We start from the raw sequence: 20,049 nt of genomic DNA on the forward strand, positions 1-20,049 counted from the left end.
TATATTCCACGGTATGTGTTCATTTAATCCCACAATGTGACTCTTTAACCGGAACACCCATCTTTGTTCTCTATGGAGTAGTACTCTATCTAAAGGCCCCATATTAGTGTCGTACCTTGGTTTGTCTAGAATTGTCCAGGTAAAATCGTCTTCAGTGTGTGCCATATCCATGAAATGTTTAGTCATTCGGGTATTTGTCTTTTTACACCGAAATGCACTTCGGTGTTCCACCATCCGTAATTTTACTTTCCTGGTAGTCATACCGATATAAATTAGTGCACAGGGACATTTAATCATGTATATGACCCCACTCGTGTTGCAATTCGTGTGAGAATTCAATTGCCACGGGGTCTGGAGGCCTAGATCTAATTCAGTCACTTTTTCCGTAAAAGGACAAACAGAACACGATCCACACGGAAAATGTCCTTTCACAGGTGTGGCCCCCCACAAAGTTGTTTGTCTATTGCCCTGTGTTACAGCTCTTGGTCTAGTATGTACTAGCAAGTCCCGAAGATTACTACTTCGCTTAAAAGCAAACAAAGGTTTCTCCAGAGATAGCGTTCCGAAATTCAAAATGTGCCAAGCTTTATTAATGGCTTTCTTGACATTATCTGACAGACTACTAAATGTAGTAATACAGACCATCCGTTTAGTTTCGGATTTCTCATTGGATTCAAGAAGAGCCTCACAATGGTTATTGCGTGCTCTCTTTGTATCGTGAAGTGCCATGGAGGGAGTAAAGTGTCATAGAGTGGAACGTCATAAAGCGGAGGAGAGTGTTGTAGAGTTGAGTGGCACAGACTGTCATAGAGTGGAGTGGCAAAGAGTGGAGTGGTGTAGAGCAGAGCGGAGTGTCATAGAGTGGAGTAAAGTAACATGGAGTGGTGTTGAGGGTGTTGCGTAGAGTGGAATAGAGTGTCATTGAGTAGGGTGGCATAGAGCGAAGTAGACTCTTGTAGAGTGAAGTGGCATTGAGTGGTGTAACGTAGTGAAGTGAAAAAGCATAGAGTGGATTCGTTTTGTAGAGTGTCGTGGATTGGAGTAGCGTAGAGTGGAGTAGAGTATCGTTGCGTGGAGTGCCATAGAGTGGTATAACGTGGAGTGGCATAGAGTGGATAAGTAGAGTGGCAAAGAGGGAGTTGCTTAGAGCATTTTCGAGTGTTGTAAAGTGTCATAGAGTCATAAAGGATTGTAGAGTGCAGTGGCATAGAGTGGAGGGGCATAGAGTGATGTAAAGTGTCAGAGTGGAGTAAAGTGTCAGAGTGGAGTGGCGTGGAGTAGAGTAGATTGACGTAGAATAAAGTGCCATAGAGTGGAGTGGCGTAGATTGGAGAGGGGGACTAGACTGGAGGGGCATTGACTGAAGTGGCATACATTGGAGGGCCACAGAAAGAAGGGGCAATGAGTGGAGTAGAGTGTTACAGAGTAGAGTGGAGTTTAGTGAAATAGAGTGTCAGAGTGCAGTATCGTGGAGTGAAGTATCGTAGAATGGAGTGTCGGAGAGTAGCCTACAGTGAAGTGGCATTGAGTGCAGTACTGTAGAGTGTTGCAGAGTAGAGTATAGTGGCGTAGGGTGCAGAGTGGACTGGTGTAGAGTGCAGTGGCATAGAGTGCATTGATTTTGAGTGCAGTGGAGTAGAGTGCATTGGCATAGAGTACAGTGACGTGGCGTAGAGACCAGTGGCATAGTGTAGAGGGGTGCAGAGTAAAGTAGAGTGGAGTAGAGTGGAGTAGTATGGTCTAGATTGCAGCGGCGTAGAGTGGAGTGGCGTAGATTGGAGTGGCATAGACTGTGGTTGTGCAGAGTGGAGTAGAGTGGCATAGAGTTCAGTTTCGTAGAATAGATTGTTTCAGAGAAGTGTGAAATGGGGTGTAGAAGTGCTGGATAGAATGGAGTGGTGCAGGATAGAGTGCAGTGATGTAGAGTGGAGAAGCGTACAGTGCAGTGGCGTAGAGTAAAGAGGCATAGAGTACAATGTGTGTTTTATAAATTTGTGTGTTTTATAAAGCGCACAGCTGCCCCAACGGGGCGTCCCGGCGCTAATGGTGCAGAGTAGATTGGCATAGAGTGGATTGGTGTACAGTGTAGTGGTGTAGAGTGTAGTTGATGGAGCGGGTAGTACAAAATGTTGTATTCCTCCCCCATTTCTGCATGTTCATGCTAATTAGAATAATCTATTAATTGTAATAATATTAATGTGTTTTGAGTGGTACCTAACCAACCTTACTAATGTATGAATTACACGTAGGATTTGCATTTTGCAAGGCCAAAATAATTTGTAAACTAATATGCGAACGCATACTAATACTAGAAAAATAGAATATTGCATGATATATATTGCTTTTGTGACGTAATTGTAAGTTGCACCAGATGACATCATTGGGTGAATATAAACGCTTTAAATGTCGCCATTATGCTAGATAATTACACACACATAGGGGAATTAGTGAGGGTTAAACATTTTATTAGTTATTTCCATGCTTTAATTACTTTTTTGTGTTTGTTTCGGTTAAGTTGACCGATTGGGCCTATGACAAAATGGCCGACCAACGTAACGACGAGACAGCTACCATTCCACGAGGTTTCAGACCAAGTGCGCATGCTCCAGGCTCGTGAACAAGTGGCCTCAAGATGACCTACACAGCCTGTACCCGAACAAGGTCATTACTGGACTACGGCCAAGAGCTTTAACAATGGACAATTTTGACAAACCGGATGGATGATGTCTGACAGTGTGACATCATAGACTTTGGGAAAACGAAACAGACGATCTTAACTAACCAATCAGAAGTGCCTAAAACTGACTTTCGTTACATTTTGTCATTAATTTAATTATAAAAGATGGTAGACTAGTGAGTTGGGTGGTAGCGGAACTTTTCCTGTTTCCTGACGTTATGCTGACGGAGAGGACGGTGACACTGCAGGACAGCTGTTTCCCTGAATCTTTGACAGACTAAATTGCTGCCCATTTTCCTGATGAACTGAGGACTCTTAGACTGATGGGCATTGATTGATGCGTACACGCTTACGGTCCAGACCCAATCTTTGGGACTGTAGCGTGCTGCATGACGACTTGATTGACTTAGAGGACGACTAATAGCCAGATTAGGTAAATATGGTGTTCTGTGATTTGATTAACATTTTATTAAAACTTGCATTAATTAGATAAAAAATATTATTGATTAACAAGCAAATGTGTTGGGTTATTTAATGAGAAGAAATAGATTAAGATTTGAATATAAATAAAGGAGGATTAAAATCACTTTTCCAACTCAGCTAATTTGATCTATCGGCTAAGTGGAAGAAATATCTCGAGGTTTAGGATTAAGCGGTGCTGGATTAAGGATATATAGTGCATGTTTATGTAAATAAATTTCCTTTAGGTTATAAGGTATTCTTTTCAGGTCAGCATTTGAAACACTTATCTCTCCCGTAAGAGCAGACCAATGAAGTGTGAGTGTTGGTGTTATGGGCCCCACCAATGAATGTATTGAGTGAATGCGTTAGTGTGATATTTGGTCTGTGACGAAGGGAGGATTTAAAATTCCACTCTGCATCAGTTTTTCTGGTAGCAAGATGATGGTTTTTACTGTTTTGGTTTGGTGATTATTGCTTGTACATAGCTTATTGATATTGATTATTGATTGGTATTGGTTTATGTATTAACACTCTATGTTGAGTCGCGTCAAGTTTTATGTTGTCTGCACGGCTTCTGGGATGTAGGAAGTCGGAGGTTTGTAACAGTTCCGTAGTAGAGCAGAGGTAAGCGCTGCTCTCAGGAAAGACGGAATTGTTGTTGCCCGTAGGTACACAGGGAAAACGTGTAACGATTGAAGTTGCACGACGCATTGTCTGGGTTCGATTCGGTGACATTGTCGTGTGTTGCCATTATAAATATCTCCTGTTTGAAAGAAGTGTATGGTAGCGAAGGTCACCTGTGAAATTTTGGTCTTAGGTACCAGGAGTCCAGAAGGTACTCTGATAACGCTTATCACTGGAAAGGTAATAGGTGTTCCCTAAGCTTGCTAGAAGGATAAAGTAGAGGGAAGTGCTACTTTGTTAATGAATGTCATAATTGTGTAGTAGGACAGATTGTTCGCTGTTCTCGGGAAAGACTGAATTCTGTGTGAATGTACTACATTTTTCCGTATGAAAGTGCATGAATGAAATAGCATTCCGGTTAATTGTGAAACTCTGGTTTTATTTCTCAGGAGCATCGGGTCTCCAACAAGGTGTCTTAATCCTGGAGAAACGGTTAGCTAACGCTTGTTAGAAGGGTAAGGTAGAGGGATGTGCTACTTTATCAACGGAAGTAACGATTCTGTAGTAGGGCAGAGGTAAGCGCTGCACTCGGAAAAGAAGGAATCCTTGTGAAAAAGGTCTTTTGCTATTCTTTGGTTAGCGAAGCGGACAATGGTGATGTTTTCATGTTGTTACTAACAGATTTGTAGATTTGAAAAACGTAAAAAGATTACCAAGAGAGTTTTGTAAAGGAGGGGTCAACAGGAGCAGGAGCTGCGGCAGCGACTGCTGACGTCAGAAAGACCGCGCTGGTATTGGTCAGTCAGCTAGAAACGTATACACTCCTGATTGGTGCGTTAGTATACGCCGCGCTTGGAGTGGAGAATTGCAAAGGTGACGTAGACGCTCCGGACTGGTGCGTTAGTGTTAGTCGCGCTAGGATAGGTCAGAATAGCGGTACAGTTGTAAGGAGAGACTAGCGATACACGGAAGACAGAAAAGATGTATTACAATCGACCAGAAAAGGAGAAAAAGTGTTGGTTTGGGAAAATTAAGAAGTGGTTCAAAAAGGACAAACCGATTGTGACTAGGGAAGGACAGTTTCTTCCCCCACCGAAAACCCCTGCATCCTTTATGGTTGCGAGATACGGATATCATACTTGTATTTGGGTAGACAATTGGGTAAAGTACACTAAGGATGACGGAGTCTTGGCATTTCCAGAGTATGGTTCGTTTAATTTAGCAGTTTTGAGAAATCTGAGAGAAAGAATGATGAATCTAGAACCGAGACGAAGAACGACACAGTTTGAAGCATTGACCGAATGGGAAACTGAAATGCATGACAGAGAGAGACAGAGGAGTGGCGGAAGATATAAGTATAGTTTGGTAGATATGGGCATGACACTCATGAAGAGAGAATGAGAAGGTGGCGGAATGCGAGTATGACTGAAGGTCTGTTTCCCGTAAGAACTGCTGAAGAAAATGGAGGTAGAAAATGCACAGAAAAAAGACATAATTTTGATCCAAGAGGGTATGGAGTGAATGAGTCGGAGGATGATGTTCTTGATGACATGTTTTATAAAAATCCATCTCCGTATCAACCAGAATCTGAGATGTTGACACCAAGTGCCCCAATGAGAGAAACTTTACGAATCATTAAGTCAGAACCAGTGTCCCAAGATTCAGGGAAAAGTAATTCCAATAGAGAGGTAGAGAGAAAATCAGAAAGTAGGGTAAAATTCGGCAGAATTAGCAAAAACAACTTTAGAATTAACTGAAAAGATAAGAGAATTAACTAAAAATTTAGAAGCTGTAACCGTTCCAGTGACTGTAGGCCCTGAGATGCCTATTTTTGATAAACAGAAAGACAGTGAACATTGTTTAACAGTTCCTTATAATAGCAATAAACAGATTGAGAAGCCACAACAGAGCCTAAATGAAAATCCATGGAGACAGACAATGAGTATGATCGAACCAAATGTTTTGAGTAACCCTCTTATAGGCCAAAATTTAGCGGAAAGACATGCAATGACAGTGGAATCAATATTAGAAACGCAAAAGGATTCAGAACGAGGTAATGTAGAAAAACCAGTAGGTCCATCTACGGAAGAATTAAGTGAATGGTTGAGAAGCTTGCAGAGAAAAGACAAAGAATCCCAATCAATAGATGTGGCCAAACTAGAATGGTACTGGAAGAGTTAATAGTAGGAACTATCCCCACAGAGAAATAAAAAACTTATCAAGATGAGGAATTACTATTTTTGTGCAAAAGTGTAACATGGAGAGCGAAAAATCTGCACGAAAGACTAGAAGAATTAGCAAATGAAATGGGTATAGATATTGAAAAGGTAAATGCCTTACAAAAACCATATCGAATAGATTTCACTGAAAAAGATATTGAAAATTTGAACGCCACAGGACGGATAAGTTAGATTAAGGAAATAATTATTTTGCTGAGAAAATGGGGAGATGTAGATAAATGGAGAAGCAGGTGGTACCGAAAACGAGATGATGCCCCAGATAAAACGTTTGCAGCATTCCCTGTAAGAGAAAAAGAAAGGGTAGTAACAGAATGCCCCATGAGAGAAATTCCAGGAGGAGGATATGTACATGTTCCATGGACAAGACAAGATATTTTGTCTTTTACAAATGATTTCCCTCGACTACGCGAAAAGCCTGTCGAGTGGTATAGGCAAGTAGACAGATTTGTAAAGCTGTCCAAAGTACTATGGATTGATCTGAATAGTCTATTTGACATAATAGTACCAGCAGATTTATGGACAGAGTGCAAATTAATGATAAATTGGCCTACACAAGAGTACCCTAGGGATCCAAAGACGGGAGCCCCAGACCCAAAGGTAATGAAGAAATATGCACAGGTTATTGCCTTTCTGAAAAACAAAGTACCTCCTAAAGAGACAGATTGGGTGAAAATTGACAGAACACATCAGGAAAGCAAAGAGTCAGTACATGCATATTACGAAAGGTTGATTTTGGCCTTCAAACAGTTTAGTGGTGATGGAAATTTGAGTGGAAAGGATTTATGTCATTTTGTATACAGATTTGTATATGGTCTACGTCCAGAGATTAGTGAAATGATAAAACAACATACTGTAGACTCGCAAAATAAGAAAATAGACGAAGTATTGAGGCATGCAAAATATTTCAGTGATGAGATTGAAGCAAAACAGCGAAAATTAAAAGAAAAGGCTATGTGGGCACAAGTAAAGGTAGCAGAGATACAGGAAGCTCAATTAGCGGAACAAGTGAATAATACAGGCCCGAGACAAAAGTTAATTCCTGGGAAAGGTAAGGGAAATTTTAGTATAGAAGAAGCTAAAAAGAAATTCCCATGTCATAATTGCGGTAGAATAGGGCACTGGAAATCCAAGTGTAAATTTCCCCCTTGTACTAACAATGAAAATACATCATTGAATCCACAGGTGCAGAATGAGGTGAGTGGTCAACCGCATCGACAGCTGCAGGTTTTAACCCAACAGAATACGGTGCCAAAACCGCCTTTTCCACAGAGCAAAAACTCCCAGAAATGTAGTAACGAAACAGGATTCTACAATGAAGAACAGGTAAATAAGCTGCCGCGCGCTAGCGCTGTTTCGCAGTATTGGCTACAACGCGATGAGAGTGATTCAGAAGAGGGTTATTGACGGTGCCGAAGGGAGGAAGAAAAGTGCGTACTTGGCGCAACTCTAGAAGTAGACCAGACAGGCCCATTTGTAGATGGGAAGATAAATAATGAAAGTATTACTTTCCTAGTTGATACTGGTGCTACTCGATCAACTGTCAGGTCAACTGATGTTAAGAACCTTCCTCTCTCGGCCGAAACGTCCTAGTAGTTGGTGTATCCAACAGACAGATTAAAACTTATCTTACAGAGCCAGTGAGAGTTAGCATAGGGAAATTTTCCGAAATGCACCGCTTTGTTGTGTGCGATACCAGTCCTGTGAATTTATTAGGTAGGGATTTGTTGATGAATTGCACTATATTCTGTACCCCTGATGGGATAGCCTTTGAGACCCTGGATGAAGATGTGTTGTATAAAATGACAATGGCAAACAGGGAAAATGAGGTCACTGAAACCCATGTTGTATTTAACCCTGATGAATTACCTAAAGAATTGAAACAGTCTGTAAAAGCAGAAGTTTGGGATTTCACAGGAGAAGATGTGGGATTAATGAGAAATGTAGATCCAGTAAAAATAACAGTGACGGAAGGAGTAAGCTATCCAAATGTCCCTCAATATAAATTGACACCTGAAATAATTGAAGGAGTTACTCCTGTGATTGAAAAAATGATAAAAACAAGGCATTCTGAGAGAAATAATGAGTAGTCCATGTAATTCACCAATTATGGGACTGAAAAAACCTAATGGGAAATTCAGGATAGTAGAAGATCTGAGAAAAATAAACAAAATTGTTGTCTTGCTGTCCTATTGTACCAAATCCATCTGTGATTTTGTATCAGATTCCCCATAATGCAGAATGGTATACTGTGATTGATTTATGCCATGCTTTCTTCTCCATCCCATTGCACCATGACAGCCAGCAAATTTTTGCGTTTCGTTTCCGCGAGCGTATTTTGGCTTGGTGCCGAATTCCACAGGGGTATACTGAAAGCCCCTCAATATTTAATCAGGTATTGAAGAAGTCTCTGTAAAGTCTAGAAATGCCCGAAAATTCAGTGTTAGTTCAATATATCGACGACCTTCTTGTGGCGTCGAAAACCCGTGAAGCTTGTGAGATAGACACAATAGCATTGCTGAATCATCTGGCAGATGGAGGACTTAAAGTGTCACCATCAAAATTAAAATTTTGCAAGAAAGAAGTACAATATTTAGGCCACAACATCGAAAAGGGACTGAGAAAGATAACAATAGACAGAATCAGGATCATAAAAGGAATGAGAGCACCTACGACCCAAAGAGAGGTGAGAATGTTTCTTGGAATGGTTGGATACTGTCGTCAATGGATCAGCAATTTTTCATTGATTGCAAAACCTTTGGTACGATTGACAAGAAGTGATGTGAGGGATCCCATTGATTTGAGCAAAGAAAAATTGGCAGCTTTTAAACGATTGAGAGATGGGTTGTGTGAAGCACCTGCATTAGGTATGCCTGATTATGAGAAAGAGTTTGAGTTGTATTGCAGTGAGAGGAATGAATGTGCACTCTCTGTTCTAATACAGAAGCATGGAAAAATGAGGAGATCAATTGCATATTTCTCATCAATGCTGGACCCAGTAGCAGTAGCCCGACCCGGGTGTTTGAAAGCAGTGGCTGCTACCTGCCGGAGTTTGGAACAGAGTGAAGGAATTGTAATGGGATATCCTGTGAAAGTGTTTGTACCTCATGATGTGGCAATCCTTTTAACAAGGAGTCGCACTCGGTATATGACACATAGTCGGCTGACTAAGTATGAGAAAGTCATATTAGGTGCCACAAACGTAAGTCTAGTGAGATACTTGAATGTGAATCCTTCAACATTGCTGCCTGATGCTGAGAATGTAGAAGTCAGAGATGAAGCAGATCACGACTGTCTGGACGTACTAGATTTCTGTACAAAACCATGACCTGACATAAAAGATGGATCTTTATCAGAAAGGGATTTCGTCATGTTTGTAGATGGGTCTTGTTTGAGAACAGATGATGGAGTGTTGAGTGCAGCATATGCGTTATGTACAGTTGCAGCAGTAATGGAAGCGTCCTACTTGAAAGGAGTAAAATCGGCCCAAGTAGCTGAACTTGTTGCTTTGACTAGAGCATGCAAGATTGGGAAAAGTGTGAGAGTGACTGTGATAACTGACAGCCAGTATGGCTTCGGAGTCGTACATGATTTCGGTCAAATATGGCTGCAGAGAGGGTTTTTGACATCAAGTGGAACTCCCATTAAGAATGCTGAAGTGGTTGGAAAATTACTTGAGGTGATACAGCTGCCTAGGCAATTGGCTGTTGTGAAGTGTGCTGCCCACAGTCAAAGTCGTGATTACATCGCCACTGGCAATAAATATGCCAATGACATGGCACAATACTGTGCACAAAATCAGAATTCCATTAACAGGGCCAAGGAGAAAGAGGTGATTTCTTATTATTTGATGTTTACTAACATTGTGGGTACCTGGGAAGAAGTGAGACAATTACAGGAAGAAGCAGGAGATGAGGAAATGAAGCAGTGGGTAAAAGCAGGATGTGCACCAAGAGAGAAGGATCATGTGTGGGTCTATCTGGATGGAAGATCTGTTATGCCTGATAGCATGATGTCTGCAATGGCACGGATTTATCATGGTCAGGGACACATAGGGAGGGATGCTATGATCAGGTCATTTAAGCAGACCTGGTACAATGCAAAATTCAGACTTGTAGCAGAAAGTCTTTGTCAGAGATGCCTAATATGTCAGCAATACAATCCTGGAGGAAAGACAGCAGTGAGCCTAGGAACAATAGGTCGAGAAGTGTCAGGAATCCCCTCCCGCACATGGATTCCCTCCCACGATGCCACTTCCGTGAACCTGGTGCGCTTGGAGGAGAGCGGACTACAACTCCCAGAATTCCCTCCGGCAACAATTGCCTTTTGCCACTCAAGAGTTCTGGTTACATAACACCAAGGGAAACGCCTAGTTTTCATGTTATGCAACTCAAGAGTTCTGGTTGCATAACACCAAGGGGAACGCCTAGTTTTCATGTTATGCAACTCAAGAGTTCTGGTTACATAACACCAAGGGTAACGCCTAGTTTTCCTGTTATGCAACTCAAAAGTCATGGTTATACAACGCCAAGAGTACTACTTAAGGAGAAGATCACTGGGACTCGGCGTCGGATATTCTGATCTTTGCCGGAGTACCTGGTTGAGGTACACGGACCCGTTGGAGAGTGGAGCGGCGGAAGGAACATTCTAAGGAGCGGAGGAGAGGTGCTGGCGTGTGCTTCCTGCCCGTGTCCTGTCCCGTTCTGAGAGCCGTATTCAACGTCATTGGGCACAAGTACCGTTGGTAGAGCCGAAGCTCCCAACGGCCTGACAATTTGGAGAAATCGAGGTTGGTGCGAACCGAAGCTCCCAACCCTCGTTACTTGGGTGAACACACGCTTAGAGCTAAGACGCTATCCAGGAGGTGTTTCCGCGTCTTAGCCATCGACACTCGTAGGAGAACTGGGATAGGTAGAGCGGCTGCTCCCATCCATTCTCTGCACCACCTTGGGTATCATCACTTAAACCCGGATACAAGAGACGTACACTAGGAGGTGTTCCCAGCGTCTTTGTGTTGTGGCAGTACTCTGGGGGAAACGGGTAGAGCGGCTGTTCCCAGGTGGTAGAGAGCCCGGCCGGGTGACTCCCACGTGCCCCCCGTATATTCCACAACCTTGGAACTACCCTTCACAGCGGTCGAGTGGCATTGTCGGCCACTGCTTAGCACTGTGCCCTCCGTTGGAGCATACCGGGACCGGTGTGCATGCGGAGGTCGGTTAGAAGAGCTGTGAATGGGTATCGTACTTTAACTGGTGATTCCAGTACCGGTATTCTTTGTTGTCTGTAGTTGTTTATCTGTTTATTAAATCCTCCTTAACCTCCCTTTCTCTGGTCCGTTGTCTGTTTGTCCCAACCCCGAGAAAGCCAGGACGTTACATAATATCCGACCTCTTCCATAACTATCTCCTGGTTGGGCGAACGACATGGCCACGATTGAGGATGTGTTGACCGTCTTAGCCGCGATGCAAATCGAGCTCACCGCTTCCAGAAAGGAAACAGCAGACGTTAAGGCTAGACTGGACGCTCTGCAGAACGATCCGCTACAGGCGGATGCCTCTCACACGGCCACGGCTCCTGCGGTTGTGGTAGAGATGCCCGTAGCCATTCCTTTGGCGACACCAGAGAGGTACAGCGGAGACCCCAACACAGTGCAGGTATTCCTCACTCAAGTAGCACTGCATCTGTCCTGCAAACCAAAGGCCTTTCCGACCAGCCAAGCCAGAGTGGCCTTTCTGATCTCGTATCTTGCTGGGAACGCGGCGCAATGGGCAGTCCCACTGGTGAGCAGGGACGACCCTATCCTATGTGATTGGGGAGCCTTCCGCGAGGAATTCTTGAAGGTGTTTGATCGAAGGGCGGACTCGTATACTGCCGATCGAGAGATGTTGGAGCTGAGGCAAGGCAACAATGATCTGGTGCAGTACCTTAATGCTTTTCGACGGTTAGTGGCCGAAACCAAGTGGCCCATAGCCAAACAAACCGCGCTGTTTCACCAGGGCTTGAGCGAAGAGCTCAAAGATGTGGTAGCACAAATCGACCCCCAACCCAAGACATGTGAGGGCTTGATCAACCTGGTGCTACGGCTGGACCATAGATTGAACGAAAGAAAGGGCGATCACAAGAGGAAAGGGAAAGCGCTGCCATCGTATGTTTCGATGGCTGGCCCTGAGACCAACTCCTCCACCAGGACAGAACCCATGGACATAGGAGCTATAAGGGCGAGCCTTACAGCCACTGAAAAAGAATCACGCCGCAAGCAAGGCCTTTGCCTTTACTGCGGAAAAAAGGGGCACTATGTACGCGAGTGTCCAGCCAAGCCAAAGACCTCACGATACCGAGCGAACAAAACGGTGACAGCAGTGGTGGACGCACCGGCGGAAAACTGAGGGACTCCGGGTCTAGGGAAGGGGCATCTTGGAGTCACACCCACATCCCTTCCATGTTGAGCCCGAATCAAAAAGGGCGAAGACATTTGTTTATTACCTTACACGTAGGAGTGCAGGACCAGTGGATACCTGTGGTAGCCATGGTTGATTCAGGAGCCACGGGCATGTTCATGGACTACAATGAAGCACGGAGACTGGGTCTCACTCTCCTTCCCAAACAGATACCAGAGGAGGTGTATGCAGTGGATGGGAGAAGTCTGGTGACCGGACCTATCGGACAGCACACAGGAGAAATACCGGTGAGGTTCGGAAAACTGCATAACGAACGTATCGATTTTAGCATAATCAGAGCCCCGCAGTACGGGGTCATATTGGGTCTACCCTGGCTCCAAAAACATAACCCAACGGTGGATTGGCCTACGCATCACATTGAGATGACTTCCCCGTTTTGTGAACAATGGTGCGGCATGCGGCAGGACCCCCACGAAGGTGAGGTAGGCGAAGGTCACACGGTCGCCACGGCAGCAGAAAAGGACGTAAAGCTGCCCAGAGTGTATCACAGTTTCGGGGACGTCTTCGATGAAATCCGAGCGGAGGTGCTCCCTCCACATAGACCGTTCGACTGCCAAATCGACCTGGTTCCGGGGGCTAGCGTTCCCAGCGGCAGACTGTATGCGCTCACAGAACCCGAAAACGTACATCTACGGGGATATTTGGATAAGTTACTAGGGCTGGGGTTCATCAGGCCGTCGAAATCCCCTGCCGCATCGCCTCTCTTTTTCATTCCGAAAGCGAATGGCGAATTGAGGGCCTGCGTGGACTTTAGGGCCTTGAACGCGATAACCATAAAAAACCGGTACCCCCTGCCTCTCATAAGCGTTCTCCTGGAACAGGTAAAAAAGGCCCAAATATACACAAAGCTTGATCTCAAGGGGGCATACCATCTTGTGCGCATGAGGGACGGCGACGAATGGAAAACCGCCTTTAAGACCAGGTTCGGGCTCTTTGAGTACCTCGTCATGCCGTTCGGACTATGCAATGCCCCTGCCGCCTTCCAATACTTCCTCAATGAGGTGTTCCGGGAGGTATTGGATATCTACGTGGTCGTTTACATAGACGACATACTCATCTACTCCAACTCAGAGGAAGAACACGTACAGCACGTATCCGCAGTTCTCAAAAAACTGAGGGGAAACATGCTATACTGCAAACTCAGCAAATGTGACTTCCACGTCACATCAGTGGAATTCCTTGGGGTGATGCTGAGCCCCAACGGACAGGAGATGGCGGAACGCAAGATCAGAGCGGTGGAGGAGTGGCCGGTGCCCCGAGGAGTAAAGGAAGTCCAAAGCTTTATAGGCTTCGCCAACTTTTATAGGCGTTTTATTGAGGGGTTTTCAGGCTTGGTTGCCCCGATCACGCAACTACTAAGGAAGTCTCAGGAGTTCGTGTGGGGACCGGAAGCACAAAAAGCATTTGTGGCCCTCAAGAAGGCCTTCAGCACCGCCCCGGTGCTAGCTCACTCGAATCCGGAATTACCCTATGTGGTAGAAGCGGACGCCTCTGATGTGGCGCTGGGTGCCATTCTATCTCAGAGGAATGAGATGTCGGGTTTGCTCCATCCTGTGGCGTACATGTCTCGTAAATTGAACGACGCGGAACGCAATTACCATATTGCGGAGAAGGAACTACTCGCAATAAAGGACGCATTTGCTGAGTGGAGGCATTTGTTAATGGGGGCCAGACACGTGGTTACAGTGTATACGGACCACAGAAACCTCCAGTTTCTGACGGCGGCGCGGCATTTGTCTCCTCGTCAAATGAGGTGGATGATCTTTTTCTCCGGTTTCAATTTCCACATCACATACCGACCCGGTACGGAGAACAGGAAAGCGGACGCGCTTTCGAGGCAATCGAATGGCAGGGATCTGCAGCCGGTTGCCGAACATTCCATCATCCCTCCAGGAGTTGTGATAGGGGTGATTCAACCACAGACGTTCCTCAGGGGGGTCCAGAAGGGGACCCATACCTTCATGTGGCGGAGGTGGCTTCGCAGTCACAAGGAGTGGCAGATGAAGGACGGGATTCCGGTGAAAGGACGATGTATTTTGTTACCCACGCCTAGGCTTCGAAAACAGGCCTTCACCTGGTGCCACGTGTCTCCCTGTGCCGGCCATCTGGGTGTCGAAAAGACGGTAGCGAGCCTAGGACGGCAGTTCTGGTGGCCTGCCATGAGAACAGACGTCCGGAATTGGTGTTCATCATGTACCGTTTGCGCATCCATGAAATCGGACCACAGAAGATCGCAAGGACTCCTCCAACCCCTTCCTACACCGACCAAACCCTGGGAAAACATATCCTTAGACTTCATTGTCGGGCTACCAAAGGATCAAGGAAAGACGGCCATACTGGTGGTGGTGGACTATCTCACGAAGATGGGGCACTTCCTCGCTTGCAAACAGGTACCTTCGGCAGGAGAGCTGGCGTCGTTGTTATTGAAGAATGTAGTGAGACTACATGGCCTACCCAACGTGATCGTGTCGGACAGGGGGTCTCAGTTCACGTCGCACTTCTGGAAAACTTGGTGTTCGGCGTTACACGTCAAGTCTGCCATGTCCACGAGTTATCACCCGCAGACGGACGGCCAGACGGAGCGCCTGAACCAGTCGCTCAAACAATATCTACGTTGTTTTGTAGAGCAAGGGAAGGATGAGTGGGTGGACCTACTTTGGATCGCGGAAATCGCGTACAACAACGCCACACATTGTTCCACCAAGGCTTCCCCTTTTTATAGTAACTACGGCCATCATCCCCGGTTCTTGCCGTTTCTGCACCCGGTCAGGGAAGACAGATTGCCGACAACAGCCAAGAGGGTGGCCCGCATCAAGGAGGCCTTGATGAGTTCTCGAGTTGCCCTGGAGGGGGCTAAGGCCACATATAAAGCCTTTTCTGATAGGAGGAGAAGGCCTGGACCGGTCTACAAACCTGGAGATTACGTCTGGGTCTCTACACGGCACATGAGATTCAAGAAAAGTAGCGTGTTCCATCCCCGCTTCATGGGCCCATATAGGATCCTTCGATGCATCAGCCCGGTGAATGTGAAAGTGTGCCTGCCCCAGTCCCTGCGGATCCATCCCGTGTTCCACGTTTCCCTCTTGAAACCCGCGAACGCGGTGAGGCCTCGTAAGCCGGTGTCGGTGACTGTGGATTCGGAGGTGGAGTACGAGGTGGCTGGTATCTTGGATTCCAAGTGGCGCAGGGGCAAACTATGGTATCTGGTGGCATGGAAGGGGTACAGACCCAAGGAGCAGTCATGGGAACCTGCGGCGGGGGTTCACGCTCCTCGTCTGGTATCGTCGTTCCATCGTCGATATCCTTCCTGTGCTGGTCCTGATGGGGGGCGCTGATGGGAGGGGGATGTACTGTCAGGAATCCCCTCCCGCACATGGATTCCCTCCCACGATGCCACTTCCGTGAACCTGGTGCGCTTGGAGGAGAGCGGACTACAACTCCCAGAATTCCCTCCGGCAACAATTGCCTTTTGCCACTCAAGAGTTCTGGTTACATAACACCAAGGGAAACGCCTAGTTTTCATGTTATGCAACTCAAGAGTTCTGGTTGCATAACACCAAGGGGAACGCCTAGTTTTCATGTTATGCAACTCAAGAGTTCTGGTTACATAACACCAAGGGTAACGCCTAGTTTTCCTGTTATGCAACTCAAAAGTCATGGTTATACAACGCCAAGAGTACTACTTAAGGAGAAGATCACTGGGACTCGGCGTCGGATATTCTGATCTTTGCCGGAGTACCTGGTTGAGGTACACGGACCTGTTGGAGAGTGGAGCGGCGGAAGGAACATTCTAAGGAGCGGAGGAGAGGTGCTGGCGTGTGCTTCCTGCCCGTGTCCTGTCCCGTTCTGAGAGCCGTATTCAACGTCATTGGGCACAAGTACCGTTGGTAGAGCCGAAGCTCCCAACGGCCTGACAATTTGGAGAAATCGAGGTTGGTGCGAGCCGAAGCTCCCAACCCTCGTTACTTGGGTGAACACACGCTTAGAGCTAAGACGCTATCCAGGAGGTGTTTCCGCGTCTTAGCCATCGACACTCGTAGGAGAACTGGGATAGGTAGAGTGGCTGCTCCCATCCATTCTCTGCACCACCTTGGGTATCATCACTTAAACCCGGATACAAGAGACGTACACTAGGAGGTGTTCCCAGCGTCTTTGTGTTGTGGCAGTACTCTGGGGGAAACTGGTAGAGCGGCTGTTCCCAGGTGGTAGAGAGCCCGGCCGGGTGACTCCCACGTGCCCCCCGTATATTCCACAACCTTGGAACTACCCTTCACAGCGGTCGAGTGGCATTGTCGGCCACTGCTTAGCACTGTGCCCTCCGTTGGAGCATACCGGGACCGGTGTGCATGCGGAGGACGGTTAGAAGAGCTGTGAATGGGTATCGTACTTTAACTGGTGATTCCAGTACCGGTATTCTTTGTTGTCTGTAGTTGTTTATCTGTTTATTAAATCCTCCTTAACCTCCCTTTCTCTGGTCCGTTGTCTGTTTGTCCCAACCCCGAGAAAGCCAGGACGTTACAAGAAGGAGGACCTTTTACCACAATGCAAGTGGATTTCATTGAGATGCCTCCCTGTAACAGGTTGAGGTATGTTCTAGTTATGGTCTGTCTGTTTTCTAGATGGGTAGAAGCATTCCCAACAAGAAGAAATGATGGAATGACAGTGGCAAAATTACTTTTGAGGGAATTTATCCCTAGATTTGGATTCCCAGTAACAATTGAATCAGACCGAGGAGGACATTTCCATAATGAGATCATAAAATTGATTTGTGGAGCATTGAATGTACAGCAAAAACTACATTGTGCCTATCGCCCAGAGGCTTCTGGTGTGGTGGAACAGATGAATGGTACTATCAAAAACAGAATAGGGAAAATGTGTTTAGCCACTGGTATGAAATGGCCTGATGTCTTGCCTCTGGTACTCATGACTATTAGATCAATTCCAGACAGAACCACAGGATTGAGCCCCCATGAAATTATCATGGGACGGGTGATGCGGCATGTGTTCATACCAGCCAACAAGCTGTTGCCTATAACTGATGACATGGTATTGGATTACTGTAAAAGCCTGTGTTTCATCAGGTTGGAGCGGATGCCACCACCCTTGAAAAGAAGCAAGCCCATGATCTGAGCCCAGGAGACTGGGTAAGAATAAAAGTACACAGAAGAAGAAACTGTTTGGTTCCAAGGTGGGGAAAACCACGACAAGTCGTCTTGACCACAACAACAGCTGTGAAGTGTGCTAGACTGAAAAACTGGATTCATGCAAGTCATACATTGAGAATTCCAAATCCAGTGGATAGCACTGAAAAGAAGTATTTTGACGAATCAGAATCCAGTACTGAATCAGATGACGGGGAGCCAAAAACAAAAGAAAACCCTGAAAGGGGGGAATCAGAACCAATTCTAACATTTGTCCCCAGAAGTATTTCCTTGAGAAGAAGGTTACACATTTCTGATACCATCTCAGACTCAGAGACTGAACAAGGAACTCAATGTTCTAAGAAAAGACAAGAAAAAGACAAAGAACAAGACAGTGAAGAAACAATAAAAGAAATTACTGAAAGAGAAGTTCCAGATGAAAGATTGAGAGAGATTCCACCTGAAATACCACATTTAGATGGACAGGTGCTAGATACAGAGAGAGAGGGAAAGATTACTGCGGAAGAACCCCGAGGAGGTGTAGGGAACTCCAACATTCAGTCAGAAGAAGGGACAAGTAGTCAGCAGGAAGATTGCGTGCCAGAGATACGAGGAGGGACAGAAGTAGGAAAAACAAAAGAAGTAGTGGAAAAAGAAACTGTTGAGAGTAAAAAGCAAGTTGAAACAGAGTCAGAGGAAAGCGAAGATTAAGTACCTGAAGGTCGAGTTCTAAGAAAGAGAGCTTGGAGAACTGAAAGGAATGATAAAGGAAGAAAATTGAAAAGAGCAGTAAAAGACGACGTTTGGCCGAATAAAATAAAAAAGACTGAGATATCGACTGACACGAGTAAATTCACCAAGGGCTGAACAGGTGAATGAAGTTACGAGTCAGGAGAAATTAAAAGACGAAGAAACCATTGTAATCAAAGAAAGCAAAAGAATAAGAAAACCCAACCAGAAGTATAAGTCACCAGAATGGACGTATGTGGCCCTGCCTGAAGTGAAAGAAGAGGCGGATAGCCAAGGAAATTCAGAGGTGATTGTGCCAGAAGTGGTTGAGGAGGACGAAGAATCAGAAATCCTGAGAGCTATCTTGTCCGATATTGGAGAAGAAGCGGATGTTCAGGACATTCTGTATTCAGATCACGAGGGAAAGGCGAAAGATGATGAGATGCCAAACTGAATGAGACCAGAAAGCTGCTAATGGAAAGATAACAAAATACGGAAAAAGACAAAAACTGGTAGAACCAAGTAGGTGCTTAGAGCCTTGGGTTAGACAAACTAGTTGTGAAGTAGAAGAGGCTAAGTCGAAAGACACTGTCCATTTTAACAAAAATGGCAAACACAGATAGTAGAAAAGATAGATGTATATTTTTGCAAAGATGGTGTAAAATGTGTTGTTGTTATACAGGATGACTAATGCTTCTGTGGAGCATACTTGCTCTCTTGATCTCATTTAAGGTTACTATAGGTACAATAGAAGGATATAGTGAAAACAAAACTAATATAGAAAAGATTCAAAAGGTAGTTCCGACTAGAATAGATAAAAACTATTTACACAAAGACAGGTCTATAACCGATTTTTCTAATAATGTGTTTTCGAAACTATTGTATGAATATGTAAAGACAATGGACGTAAAAGACTGCTACGTTTGTATGCAGTTACCTGCCTCTGTATCGGAGGGAGTGACTTATCACCACCTTCCAGTAACTTATGGAATAACATGTAGTGTAATAGCTAGTTTATTTTATCAAACAGGGAAATTAGAGTATTATTTCTCAAATCTAGATAATATATTTTCACAAGTACCATCAATTAACGGGGGCGTGGCTTGGCACCCGATGGAGATGGCGGCGCTCGGGTGAAGCTCTCCGGTGGTCTGCGGAGGAATCACGCTTCTGGACCGGGCTGACTCGCAATGGCAGCGGATTTGGGCAGATGAAGACCCGGGGATGGTGTTGTTACCCACGAAACCCTTATTTTTCGCCAGCAAGTATGTGTTTTAATCCCTTTTGTGGTCGCGTCCTCTCGCGGCCGCCATTTTGTTTTTTACCGCGAATCGCGGATCTGTGAATTCTTCATCAGAACTCTTACTAACTATCTCTCATGCCTTCAGTTTGCTCTCAAAATTGTTTTTGACAAGGTCTCACCTCATTACCCTGAGGATTGAGGCTGTAGAGTGTTGCTGGGGGTTTCCTGGGAACCTGAGGAAACTAAGCACGGCGGCCATTTTGGGACTCTGAGGAAGCCCTTGTGGAGCTCTTTCATCGATGCTTCGATGTTGCTGACTGGAAAACGTTACAATATTATCTTTACATGGATTTTTTCTTGGGTTTTGTTTTCAATGCGCTTTGCAAACCCTTGTATTTGAGCCACTTGAGCACCTCCTCTTCGTTGCCTCAAGGCACGTTGTTGGGTAATTGTGTCACACTCTCATTGATATTTTTTA

At 45.4% G+C, this 20,049-nt stretch overlaps 1 protein-coding gene across 1 annotated transcript in view; it reads right to left on the reverse strand.

The window, feature by feature from the left end:
* LOC146811998 (calcium-binding protein 5) overlaps positions 1–20,049 on the reverse strand; it is a 224,175-nt gene that overhangs the window by 127,612 nt on the left and 76,514 nt on the right. The window lies entirely within an intron of this gene.

The sequence above is a fragment of the Triturus cristatus genome, chromosome 7, assembly GCF_964204655.1.
Source record: "Triturus cristatus chromosome 7, aTriCri1.1, whole genome shotgun sequence".
NCBI lineage: Eukaryota > Metazoa > Chordata > Amphibia > Caudata > Salamandridae > Triturus > Triturus cristatus.